The 13678-nt window shown below is 41.6% G+C and overlaps 1 long non-coding RNA gene across 1 annotated transcript; it reads left to right on the top strand.

The window, feature by feature from the left end:
• The first annotated feature begins 2649 nt into the window (after positions 1 to 2649).
• Positions 2650 to 8926, top strand: LOC310753019. Its single transcript, XR_014543066.1, has 2 exons — positions 2650 to 3714; positions 7039 to 8926. It is a non-coding gene; the product is annotated as an uncharacterized lncRNA (long non-coding RNA).
• The last annotated feature ends 4752 nt before the right edge of the window (positions 8927 to 13678 follow it).

Raw genomic sequence — 13678 nt, 5'->3', positions numbered from 1 at the left:
CCTATCAGGTAAAGAAAATAAATCATGCTCTTACTAATCAGGGTGAAACTTTCACACAAGCTAATGCTACATGTCACACTTTTCTGAAGAATATTTACTTAAATACAGTAAGAGCACCAGCGTTGCTGATCATAGTTTGAAACTTTATGTTGAAATGAGCTCTTGGTAAGACAGAAGTCATAGTATCAGCATAGCCAATGACATAACACAAATGGAAGCAAAGTTGCTGGGATGTGTGGTGGTGGGTGGAGCTTGATGAATTCCATATGTTTTATTTGTATTTTTAATATGTTTGTACTTCTATATAGCAAATTCTGCAGATAAAATGGTTACCTTCATACATTTTTGTATTGTGTAGAAATGCAGATTGTGTTTATAGCTTTGTATGTTTTCAGATCTTTAATGTCTTAATGTTTTGATAAATTTTATAAACCCTCCTCTCATTCTGGAACACTGTGATAGATCATCAGTAATAAATGATGGAAGGACAGCACAGTCATGGACTACTTTTGTTCTTGTTGGGTTGCACTCACCTTTCAAACTGTGTGATCATGCTTCACTGACTTTGCCGGCAATGCCTCATGTGGATTATCTCCTAAGAAAAATGTTCTGGACCTGCGATGCTTATAAAAATTTAAAAGAACTCTACGAGAGGTGCTGCACCGGACTCTTACCAGAATCAAGAAGTGGAATAAATCATTTAAACTTCTAATAAGTCTCCCAGTTTAGAAAAGCAAAGCCCAAGTAGGTTAAATGTGTAAGGGCTTAAACATTGTAAGACGTATCAACATGTACAATTCTTTCTCATGGCTCACTCTTTTTGAGAAGGTTTATGAGCTATTTGGCTGGTGTGAGACTCACGACCCACTCCTGTTCTCTCTATGGAATTGTAGGTGCTCAGACAGGTAACCTCTGCTGCTACTGTCTCTTTTTATTTTTAATTTTTCTCTGTTCTAGGAATTCCTAAAATGCAAATTATTGTAGGATTAATAATGAAATGTTACTTTTTTCCTTTAGTTTTCTTTTACTTTTATTTTGAGTCTCCTGACCTTGGAGGGTGATTTTTGGGATGATCTGATGGTGGCTTGGACCATTGTTGGAAGTTTCCATACTCCCCTCATGTACCAGTTTTCAGTTGAATGTCTTTTATTTGATTAATGCACTGTCCATGTTTTAGGGTGGGAATTTGTAGTTCTTGGGGAACACTGTTCTGCTATGTAAACTTTTATATACATAGAATTCATTTTGCTGATGTTTCTAACAGTTCACACTTTCTTACTGTTCTTTGCAAAACTTTTCAGGAGCCAAAAAAGTCAAACAATCCAGAGAAAAACTTCCCTTCTCCCCTTTCTGATGGCAAGAGAAAGAGCTTGTGAAAAATCCTTGAGAATGTTCCTCCCTAAACTTTTCCCCCCTGTGGTAAAACAGTAAACGCAGCAGTTTGGTGGCATCCAGTACCGACCTGTTGGCAGGTAACTTTCAGCTCTTTTGATCATCCCATGTTTGCTAACATTGCTTTCCTTTCTCCTAACACCCTAGTTTTAATATTATTACTGTCCAGAAAGAATGAGGCTTAGGAAGCATGTTGAGTTCTTCTTGTTTTTGTTTTTTGCTTTTTTTGCTAGAGCCATGTTTTAATAAACCTTTTCAGGATCCATGTGTTCAAGTAGGATCATGGCAAGGATGAGTTTAAACAACATGCACTGCTTCAGAAAGGAGTGGTGGGATGGTGTGTAATTCCATAAATTCTGCCATCTCCACCCTCCCATGTTCCTGTCTTGCTCTTCTCACTCCCTTCCCCCTCCCCCCCATATACACTCTTGGCTTAAGTTTTTACAGGGCTTTGGTGCTTTCCAGGGGCACAATCAGCACAAAACTAATCGGCATCAATTAATAACAGGTATGAAAAACTAGCTGTACAAAGTTATATATAAAATTAATTTCTTATAGCAGGGCTGGGGGGGAGGAGGGTGGTTTTCATCCTTTGTTAAGGCCATTTGAGGGTGACGTTTTCAGACATTTTTAGTATGTGCTGTTGAGGATGGTACTCATGTCAGTAATACTTGGTGATTCAAATGATCTTTTGATAACTTTGAAAACAATTTATTAGCAGCCCGAAACTTGTATAGTACTGCAACTACAAAGATATAGCCTATATTGAAGGTACTTTCTAATGAGGAAGAATATAATGCTTCAGATAAACACTCTTAAAATCATTTTTGAGTCTACAAGTTGGAAATAAGTCATTTTTCGATGTTGCTGTATTTTAACATTTTGTGTGCACACCGCCTAAAGCAAAACGTTTCTTTGCCACTTTAACCCCATAGCACATTTTGAAATTTGTAGCTTGGGACATCTTTTAAGCAGCACTAGTGCAGGATTTGCCTTTTTATGTTTTAAGATTTCACAGTTGTTATTGCATATTGTTTTTACTGCTTCTCCTTTTCACTTGGCATGGAAGGGTTACTCCTGAATATATTTTTGTCCTTTGATTGCTGTACCTTTCAGAGCTAGCTGAAGAGGGCACAATAATTTTGCGAACATTTTGACATATGCACCCCCTCTTGTGATTTTTGTTTTCTATGCAAAATGGGACAAAAAGTGTGTGTGTGTGTGTGTGTGTGTGTGTGTGTATGTACACACACACACACACACACACACACACGCATGCATGCTGGTGAGGGGGCTGCTTTTGCAGTGTATTCCCTCCTCCTGTCGATTTGCAAACACCTGGCTAATTTAAAGGAGGTAGTTGAAAGCCTGGTGAGGAATTAAAGCTCTCCTCTTTCGACTTGCAAACAGATTAAGGAAAAGTTCATGCTGCAGATTGCTTCCTTTAAATTGGCTGCACCCTTGTGAATTGACATCTTAAAGGAGATAATCAGTTGCAGTCCCTTTGCTGAAAATAAAAGTATTCTCAATGCATTAGGAACACCTCAGGAAGCATTGTCCCTGCTCCTGGGGGACAGAGATCCAAGGGGGCAGGGAGAAGGATGAGAGTGGTGTTGAAGCAGTAGGAGTCTGTGGGAAGAATGTTTGTGAACAGTGCCCAACAAAGGTTAAAACAAGGTGCTACTTTTTCCCCCTTTGGGAGCCCAGGAAGGTGTTAACGTCTTCAGTAAAAGTTGTTTGGTTCTGTGATGTTCTATGTGGCTCAGGTCGTGTGTTTCAGATCTGTAGCTACTCATATGCTATAAGAAAGAATTAAATAGCCTTCTAGGTTCTACAGTACCTGGAAATTAGTTGAGCTCAACCCAACCAACAAAGCTGCTGCATACCCCTTCCTATTGAAATGTATGGAAGTCACATGGTAGCAGTGCCAGGTGGTATTTGCCTATCCTATTTTAATCTGTCCTTTATCCAGATAGTTCCATCTGTAGGGAGGCCTTCCAGAGCCTGTTACTGAGTATCGTCTGTCCAGAACTCTTTTTGAAGGGTGTGGGTGGATATGGGGGAAAGCTTGAAATAAGCTTTGGTGCCTTAAAAGGATCCCCATTGTATGATTTTTCTGCAAGCTGAACAAGAACTTCTTCTATATACCCTTGTGCTGCAACAGAGTAATAAAACTGGTAGGTGGCAGCAGAAGAAGGAACTTATTCAGATGGCACCCGTGAACTGAGAATGCTGCCATGTGTGGAGAGATGGATTCCAAAACATTAGCTGGTGTAACGTGCAAAGATGAGAGGCAGCTTCCCTGACTTGTCAATCTGCATGGTGAGTCTGACTCTTGGTCAATTCTTATCCACAGTAATGGATCTTTACAGTCCACATTTCTCCTTAATCTGGAATACTGACTGAAAGCCATTATGGAGGGGCTGACAGACCTGTGTGTGCTTGTCTGGATTTCATGTTACACAGTACTTTAAGAGATTGTTGCTGACTAGTTTATCACAACCTTCCCCTGGGGCATTCATTTGCTCATGTTAAAAATATGTAACACTTTCTTCCAAAAAGTACTGCTAGATTGTATTTTTATCACTTCCATTTCAAAGGCATTTTCCATGTAGCATTTATACTTCATATGTATTTCAAGGTGAAGGAAATGACTCTGTACAAATTTCATTATAACAGAAATGGAATGTGAAATTTGACATTTGATCTCACTGTGGCCCAGATTTTCAGTTCCAAGGAATGTTCTGCATTAAAGAGCCATTGGCTCATACTTCATGTAGGCAATGCTGTGTGGAATGAGCAGTTAGAAATAGAACTCATTGGGGAAAATTGTCAGCAGCTGAGTGGAATGAGAAGCAAATATTTATGATCTCAAAACATATTACAGTAAGATTTCTTCGACTTTCATATTTTCCCTACAGACTTTTTCCAAAACTGCCCCTTGAAACTTCATATATTGGAAATCAATTGTAGCTGTACAAACAATTGCCATAAGAAATCTTTTACAACTATTTGCTTGCGATCATTACTGTGCCCATTAGATCACAGTTAATCTGGGAGTTAATGTGCCACAGATTTTAAACACAAGATAAACATTAATAATAAACCTATGAGACATTTCCACCAAATGTTCATGGTTTGCCATCTGAACAGCTTTGTGAAAGATAAGAAGAGTTAATGTGCAAGTGAATGGCTTGTGATTGCAGGAATCACTAGAATCCATGCAGTACTGCTTGTGGGTAATAGGATTCTGTGGAAACAATTCATTGGTGCTGCCACATATGTGAACTTGTTCTGTGTTTTCTTAGACCAAGGTGCCCCTTGCTTCTCAATGATTTTTTGAGTGTCTGAAATATGACACTTCTGAGAAGCACAACATGAGTTTTGGGCTGCCTGTTATTTCAGGGGGGGAAATTGCATGGAAACTGGATATGCTTACAAGACAGAACTTCAGTTAGAAAAAGCAAGGCAACCCTGAATGATATAATAATGCAACAAGTTACTGTATTTTTTGCTCTATAAGACTCACTTATAAAAAAAAAGTAAGGGGAAATGTGTGTGCGTCTTATGGAGCGAATTCAGGCTGCGCAGCTATCACAGAAGCCAGAACAGCAAGAGGGATTGCTGCTTTCACTGCGCAGTGATCCCTCTTGCTGTTCTGGCTTCTGAGATTCAGAGTATTTTTTTTCTTGTTTTCCTCCTCCAAAAACTAGGTGCGTCTTGTGGTCTGGTGTGTCTTACAGAGCGAAAAATACGGTACCTTTTTCCACCTACAGAGCACATAGCAGGGGTGCCTTAGAGGAGCAGGTATCTTAAGCACCCTTTTTGCATTTGAAGAGACTTCCAAGAGATATATGGCAGACTGACTTAGAGAAACAGTGGGGTGGATCAAGGCCTTTATTCACAGTGCAATGTTCAACAGTCATGTTGGAGGTGCAGAGCGTGGGGAGGGAGAAAAGCTGGAGCAGGAGGAAGCAGTGGAGCAGGTGGCAGCTGGACACATTTGCTGATCTGTCTCAGGCAGCAAAACATCTTGAATAGGCCCTGGCTCCCCCCACCCCAATGATATTTACTTGAACTTGCTGAGTGATGGCCAAGAATTTGGGTTGAAGTGACCTTAGTATGTGGGTGTCATCCAACTCCCTCTAATCCAGATGTGGCAACCTCATTTCCAGTAATGGACTGGATGTGGGCTAATAAATTGAAGCTCAACCTAGATATGCTGGAGGTGTAATTAGTGGGTGGGTAGGGGGCATTCAGTTTGTGCAAGATGGGATAGCACTCCCTCTTGAACTGGTTCACAGCTTGAGTGCAGGAAGCTCCTGCAGCCAATCAGAAGCCGCGCCTTGGTTTTCGAACAGTTTCAGGAGTCGAACAGACTCCCGGAACGGATTAAGTTCAAGAACCAAGGTACCACTGTATTGCAGAGTAGCAGGACTAGGAAAGAGTGATGTGGTGCTGGTTATCTCCCAGTGCACCAACTTAACTGTAGTTTAAAGTGATGTGTGAACTGGACCATTGATTGTATGCCTCCCTAAGCTCATTTCGTATAAAAACTTGCTAAAACCAATGTAAATAATAAAATTAAATGCAGTAAAAATAGTCATGCACTAGTCACCTGTGTCTAAGGAGTAATCGATAACCTAGCATCCTTCTACCCAGGTCCTCTCTTTTTAATGTAGCTAAAGAATGCTGATTTCAGTGCATACTCCAAACATGCCTGTAGTTTTTCCACCACACCTGCTTTTCCCAGCTGGCATACCCGATGAGTGTGTTCATGTCACTGGAGGGCCAGGGGAAGCAGCTGGGAGGAAAGCTTTGTAAGTGAAAAGGAGAGAGGAGCATTAGGAACCAGCACTGCAATCTTCCTCTGCTGCTGTGCCACTGTTTAACAGAGACCCAAGGTGTCCGCCTGTCTGCCCCCCGCCTGATATGTAGGTCTACATAAGTACTGCAGACCAATCTCTCAGTTGAGTACTTGTAATAAAATGTGATTTGTGCTTAAAAGGGGGAGTAGAAAAAAGCCAGAGACACTGCACTCTCATGCATTTTTAAAAAAATATTTGAAATCATTGCTACAGCCAGATCCTTCACTGATTGAGTTAATATGCAAAATTCTTCCTCTCCCACCCCCATCTCCCTCTAGTTTCCAGAGCCCCTTTTATGTCCTGCCTGATACAGCTTTCCTTCAGTGCCTTCATTTCTCCAACCCATGCTTCCCTTTGCTCTTCTTTTTCATGGTCCTGCACATAAGGGCTGTTGTTGTTGTTCACATCTGTCTGTCTTGATAGACAACGGAGTGTACCTCTAGGGGCACAGCCAAACCGCTGCATTAGCAGTATTAAAGTGACATCCCTGGGAAGCAAGCCTGGGCAGTGTGTATGGAGGTCCTGGGCTGCCCAGATGACAAAACCCCTGTCTTGGCCTTGCTTGGCTGCAGGATTTGCAGGAAGGAGACGTATCAGGCACCATCCAACCATCTTAGACACTCCATTCTGGATTTGTGTAGGGTTTGCTCCTTAGCGTGCTCTTCTCCTGAATATATCTCATGAGCCAACAGAGGTTTAGGATCAGAGTTTGCCTTTTCCTAGGTGAGCTACCTTCCCAGGTTGGCTAGTCCCATCTGTCCCTCACTTCCCTCTACAGCACGTGCAGAAACCGCCTTCTTGACCGATGGACCCACTCTTGCTCAATCCAGTGGAGCCTGTATTCGCATTCAGGGGAAGTACCTAACTCACCGAGGGTTTGAGACCCATCAGCTACTCTCACCTGGTTTAGTCAGCCAGTCGATGCTGTTCCTGGGATGTGGCCGCTGTCGCTCTGACAGCTTCTAGGAGCCACAGGTGAGAGCTGACTGCAGGGTGGGGACGAATGGTGGACGAACTACCCCAGAAGGAGCATGGCGTGTCCCCCACCAGAGGCACTACTTCTCCCCCAGCACCCTATACACGCCTCATAATGGCTAGTAGTGGTTTAAAGCCACACAAAGCTCATAGAAGCTCCAGGCACACTGCCTTCAGTTCTGTCATGGAAAAAAGGTGTAATTTGAAATAACTTGTCCAGCTTTTTTACACTGCCCTCCTTCGTGCCTCTAGGGCTCCCAAGACCTCAGCTACTTTCTTTACCAGGCACTCCTGTGTCTTCTCAAGATTCCTCCCTCTTGCTCCCTACAGCCTCATCAGTCCTTGGGCTCCGCGTGAAGCTATTCTTCCATCCAAATAGAAACTTTGAACAAAAGGTGACGTGACCATCTATGAGTCAAACTAGATGTGACAAGACAACCGTGTACGTGTGTGTTGTTCATATGCAGAACAGGGGGTTAGGCTGGATCTATTTTTGCATGAAAAGCAGTGTCAGTAAAGAGAATGAAACCCCTCTTGCCTTAGCTTGCTACATTCCAGTATTTCTAAAAATTCACCGCTTCTCCTGCCCAGTCAAGCCCTATTAGCAAAGGAAGCTGAACTCTAGAGAAACTCTTGCTGCAGTGGAATGCAATAAGAGAAGGGAGGAGCTTAGTTTCCCTCAAGTGCATTTTAAAAGAACACGTTCAAATTGCTTACTTTGTGCAACCTGCAGAGTTTATTCCACTTGTGTCCTAACAGTCTTGAGTTCTTGGGCTACTGGATTTTTAGTTTTGACTAAAGCAGACTTTCAATCATATGGTTAGTCTGCAGGTACTGGCAAATACTGCAAATTTATTTGATAAAGGAGCAAAGAGAATTGCTACTAAAGTGTTTTCCCCTTCCTTTCACATGAAGATTTCACACAGACTCACCTATCCCTCAGAAAAGTGGGTAGCAGGAGCCCCACCAGCCTCTGACCCAGTGTTTGGAGGAATAAGCAAGATTACAGTTTGCTCTAGAAGGCCTTGGAGGCAAAACTGCTTCTCCACGAATTCCAGAACTGTTTTTGTTCCAAATGACATTTCCAGAGGCAAGCTTTGTAACTGCAGGAGAATAGAGTACTGTTGAGCTTGTGAAACTACTTATGCACTCCCCCCCCTTTCTATGCAATATTTTCACAGGACTCTGATGCTGGGTCAGCAGCCCCAGAGACTGCCACTATCTCGCCAGAGGACAGGTAATGCATGGCAGGGGGGTAATGGTAGCAACATGCTTGTTTGACCTGAGCTCATATTTTCTACTATACCTCTTTCTTCCCCAATAATGAAGAACCATCTTCAAGGCTAGTCAGTATCCTTGATGAGTGTCTGGTGGCTACCAACGACGAAGCCAACTACTCTGATGGTGGTTTTTGTGCTACTTGTCTCTCCATTCCCCCTCCCCAGCATTCCAGTTCCCTGGTTTTATATTACGGTGACCATTTCTCTCTTATTTCTGTAGGGTATATGAAGCATCAAGAGACCTTCCTTCCTTCTTTTTATGGGTTTTGTTCGTTGCCCTTTGTTTCTCCAGTTGTGAAGGGAATGGTGCAGGGTGGCATAAAGTCCAGAGACTGAAACAAAATGGCATCAGTGGGAATAACGTTTTCATCATATAATAGAAGATGCTCAATAAACTGCAATTAAAGAAAATTATGTGTATGTGATTCTTCTGTAACTAATTGTGGTCAAATCAGTTGGCTCCTCGGGCAAGTTGACCTCTATGTTACTTTGATCAAGCCTGCATCCCAGTGTTAGTACTATACATGTGTACGGATTCTGAAAACATGCCAACAGTGCACAGCTGCCTTCTGTGGAATCTAAGGGGATCTGCAAAGCTTCATGTCCTAATGGGAATTTGTTAGATTATTAGAGTTTAGAGCATGGGGGTGGGGTTTGGGTTTTTTACTTCTCTCATTAACAGCACAGTTCATCCTGATTATTTAGAAATGATCAAGCCTTGGCACTGGAAGTTTTCCGCATGTCAAGAAACAAATAGTTTGTGCCTCATTCCACCTAGTCTTGCATACCAATCAAGACATACACAATCTGGTTTGGGGAGAGGATTGAAGGAGGAATCTGTATCACTTTAGCAAGTCATGTTTCTGTAGGGAGTCTTGCCTCGCAAAGCAGTATCCCTAGATTATTGTAATTATGAATTTATTTTTGTCTGAAGGCTTAAGGCCTTCAAAATTTTTGTTTCTAATGGAAAGTTGCCTTAGCAACTATGACCATAAAATCATTCTGTACAAATATCCCACACGTTGATGGAATGTAGGCTATCATGAATATCCATGACAGATATAGCCATGACCATTTTAAGTATTTCACTAGTTTGAGTATTTCAAATTTAATAATACCTTTAGCAGTTTTGGCCAAATAATGAACTCTAAATATATCTGTTCAGATCCTTTTATCATGGACAAACACTAAATTGCCATCCTAGAAGAGTGGACAACTAAGTATGGTAGTGGACAACTGAAAGCCCCAAATTACATCTCAAGAACAACTTCAGTAAAGCAATTAATATAAAATGCACAGAGTCCCCATGTTCTTGTTTCCCCTTACCAAGAGTATTGTACCCATCCTTGAGAGTGGTGACACCTGAGATAAGCTACATGTGAAAGTCATGATAGCTTAGGGACAGCAACCCAACTCAAAAGTATTGTTTAGTGGCAACCAATGAATAGCTGAGTACCAGCAACTAAGATCTTGCAAAGAGAAGCGGTTCATCACAAAGTGGGTTGGGGAAAATCTCACATAAGCCTGCCAATACATTTTAGGGAACAGTTCCTTTCGTCACTATGGCACTCTGGTGGAAAATGCTGTTTGTTAAAATTTCCTTTCTGTGCTATTAATAAAGCCAGGAGTTTTTACAGAGAGCCTGCTGAATCAGACCAATGGCCCATCTACTCCAGCTTCCAGTTTTCACCAGATACCTGTGGGAAGCTATCAAGCAGGCCTGTGTCTTGTCACATGAAACATACAATTTTGAGATTGTATGTTTGTTCGTTTGCCGTATCAAAGGTTTATGTAGGCTGAAACCCTTCTAATTGTTTAGTGCAATAGGGAGGATTGCTTTGGTGAAACTTAAAAAATGATTTGTTACCTGCTTTTCTGATGAAAACCCGAGCAAATGTGGGATTCTGCCGCTGCATTTTATTCCTATCTTTGTACATGGCCTTGCCCATTCTCAAACGCTAACAGGAAGAATGTTACGAAAATGTTTCTTGTATGCATGTCATTCCACCTAGTCCTGTAATCTAGAGTTTGTGGTATTGGAAAGCATATTTCTGGCAGAAGAGAAGCCAAAATGAGACATTTAAAACACCATTGCCTTGACCCGAGGAAGATTGGCGCCTCTGGAAGACGATAACAGGTTGACCTCCTTCCCATCTTTGATGCCCGGTTTTTTACTCAGTAGTTCAAATGCACAAAATCGCAGATACCACTCCTGCATCCTGCCAGAATAGTTCCCTGCATTTTGTTCTCTGCCTCCTTTTACTGTTTAGTTACTTTAAAAAAACAAAAACACTTTACAACACAAAATAGGACAAAACTATACACAGTATCTAGAATAACCTTTAAAAAACAAAAGCTGCATATTTCATTATAAAGTGTTCGTTTTACAAAAATGAATAAAAGGAGATAAGTTTACAGTAAATTTGCTCCATAGTTGTATTTTTCCTTTTTCTCACATGGTGAGTTTAAGTTCAAAATCCACCATTTGGTTTATCCATTAGCTGAAGGAGGGTGTAACTTGTATTCTCAAATATTATGCACAGAGAATCCTGGCTGTTGTGACTATGAGGGGTGCTAATTCTTTGGTTTTGATTATTTAGTTCATTCATGCAGTTCGTGTGTGTGTGTGTGTATGTACAGTGTATCCAATAGAGCTGAATACACTAGGATCACTCTTTAAAATAATTTTTCCAATGCCTTATGTGCCATAAAGCATTCCTGCCATTTTTGTTAAATTCTTTTTTCATATTTACTTTTTATTGAAAATTTTCAGTGGGAAAGGGAAAAGACAAAAATAAAAAGAATACTTGAAACAGTGATACGGTTGTGGAGTATAGATATATAAGCAATACAGTTATTCCAACTACTGGGGGGGAAATGCTAGCAAGACATAATTTTTATAAATGCGTTTTTCTTAAATTCTTGTCCTTTTTAAAATTTCCAACACATTGCAAGTTAGGTGGGGATGAGTGAACCAGATGAAATGGAGGCTTATTAATATATGTCATGTGGGAGAGGGGGGTTTTCTGTTGTAATTATTTTATATACTGCATTTTTCGCTCTATAAGACGCACCAGACCACAAGACGCACCTAGTTTTTGGAGGAGGAAAACAAGAAAAAAATATTCTGAATCTCAGAAGCCAGACCAGCAAGAGGGATCGCTGCGCAGTGAAAGCAGCAATCCCTCTTGCCGTTCTGGCTTCTGGGATAGTTGCGCAGCCTGCGTTCGCTCCATAAGACGCACACACATTTCCCCTTACTTTTTAGGAGGGAAAAAGTGCATCTTATAGAGCAAAAAATACGGTATATGGCTGTGGACAGGATGCCTGGATTGCAGGGAGTTGGACTAGCCACCTTGATCAAAAAGACACCTACGCCTCTGTCTTATTAAAAATACAATATGCATTGCCTGGATAAGTACTAGATAGCAGCACTCTACAACAGCCATATAACATTGATCATACCGTCTGTCAAGATCAGACCTTTCTTTATAGGAAAGGTTGAGATGTGGTAATGATGAATTAAACAGATGGCTATATCAGAGGAAACAGCAGCACTTTCCCTCTTGTGATTGTGTCAAATTGTGTAAACCCACAATACATTTTGTGCCAACGGTTGTAACATGCAAAAAGCTTCACTCCTGTGATATCAACGTGTTTTATGTTTATTTAGCTCTGTTGGTTGAAGGGGTCTTGGCAGTCAATGCACCTGTGTTGCATCCAGGAGGTTCCAGGTCCAGTCCCATGTAGGGCTTGAAAATACTCCTGCCTGACAACACTCAGACCATGACACAGTTAGCTAAAACCAGTATTAAGGGTATGTATATACAAAGTAATGCCCAGAACAGATCGTCCATATGAAATGCTAAATAACCATTCTTCAACTGGCTGGCTCTCCTCCTCCAAACCCTTTCCCTGCATTTCCATTCTCCCTTTCTTCTCATTCTTTGTCCTCCGTTTTTTATCTTTCCAATTGCCAGTCTCACCAGACACTCCAGCTGCTTCTCTGATTCCAACTGTGGGATAACCAGCATCATACAACCAACATGCTGAATGCATGAAGTGGTTAATACCATAAAGTAAGCTGTCCTTCCAGGCTTAACCTAGGTCACTTCCCCTCACCTTGGGAGGAAATAGGTAAACAAGCTGATTGTTCCCCCCCCCCCTCCATCTGTCTGATGAACTCGGTGTGTAGAAAACTGGTTGATCCAGCTTAGCTGCATGGCTCTCACAAGCCACTTTTGTGTTCCTATACCATTTAGGAATTTTCACTACATTCTAACTAAGCCACGTTTTACTGGCTGTGCAGTTATCTGAAGTCTACAAACCTGACCTTTGAAGAGTTTGGAAGTAAAGTGATTTTTATGCTGGGGGGAGAGGGAAACCTGAGAAAGCAAGTTTGTAAAAGGAGACATTAAGGAACTCTTTTTAAAGAGCATATTTTAAAGGTCTAATCACCTATATTTCCATGCTGTACTTTGCTCCTTATTTTGCGATTTTAAATATCTGCTGGAGTTCTCATGCCAAAGAGTACTTGCCCCAAACCTGGCATCCAGGAATTCTCCTTTCTATATAGTGTTCTGAATTAGGGAAGTTAAACTGGATGAAAGACCCCACTAATCACTGGAACCAGCAAGTGATAAAATCTAAATCAAGCCAAACTATCTTCCTGGTGAGGTGATAGCCTGGGTGATGAACCATTAAGCAGGATTAAGGGATAGTGTGGGAGATCGCAAATACCACCCCTCAATTCAGGGCGGGGGAGAGCCAGGGTTGAGTGTTTGGGGGGGGGGGCAGGGATGTGACCTGGAAGGAGAAACAGCAAGCTGGAGAGAAAGAGAACAATTTTTCATGTTTGTTTGAATCCAAAGCCGTGGCTATGGGAGGACCAATACCCTTTGGGGTGTTAGCTGTGAACCCCTCCATCATAGTCTCAGGTTGTATATACTTGTGAATAAACCATATATCATAAAGACACCACAGTCTCCACTATGCCTCATTCCAAAAGGAAACATGAACCCTAGGTAAGCACCTGGAATCTTGCAGCCCTCAGAGTTTGGGTGGTGTGCATCAATATGTTCTGCACCAGCTCCAAACAAGACTCCCATCGCTTTCCTCTGCTCTCTGGCATACTTCGGCTTATATCCCCTTCTTGATGCTTCC

The sequence above is a fragment of the Podarcis filfolensis genome (assembly GCF_964270895.1).
Source record: "Podarcis filfolensis genome assembly, chromosome: 17".
NCBI classification, from domain to species: Eukaryota; Metazoa; Chordata; class Lepidosauria; order Squamata; family Lacertidae; genus Podarcis; species Podarcis filfolensis.
Note: the sequence above shows the minus strand (reverse complement) of the source record. Positions and strands in the feature narration are given on the sequence as shown.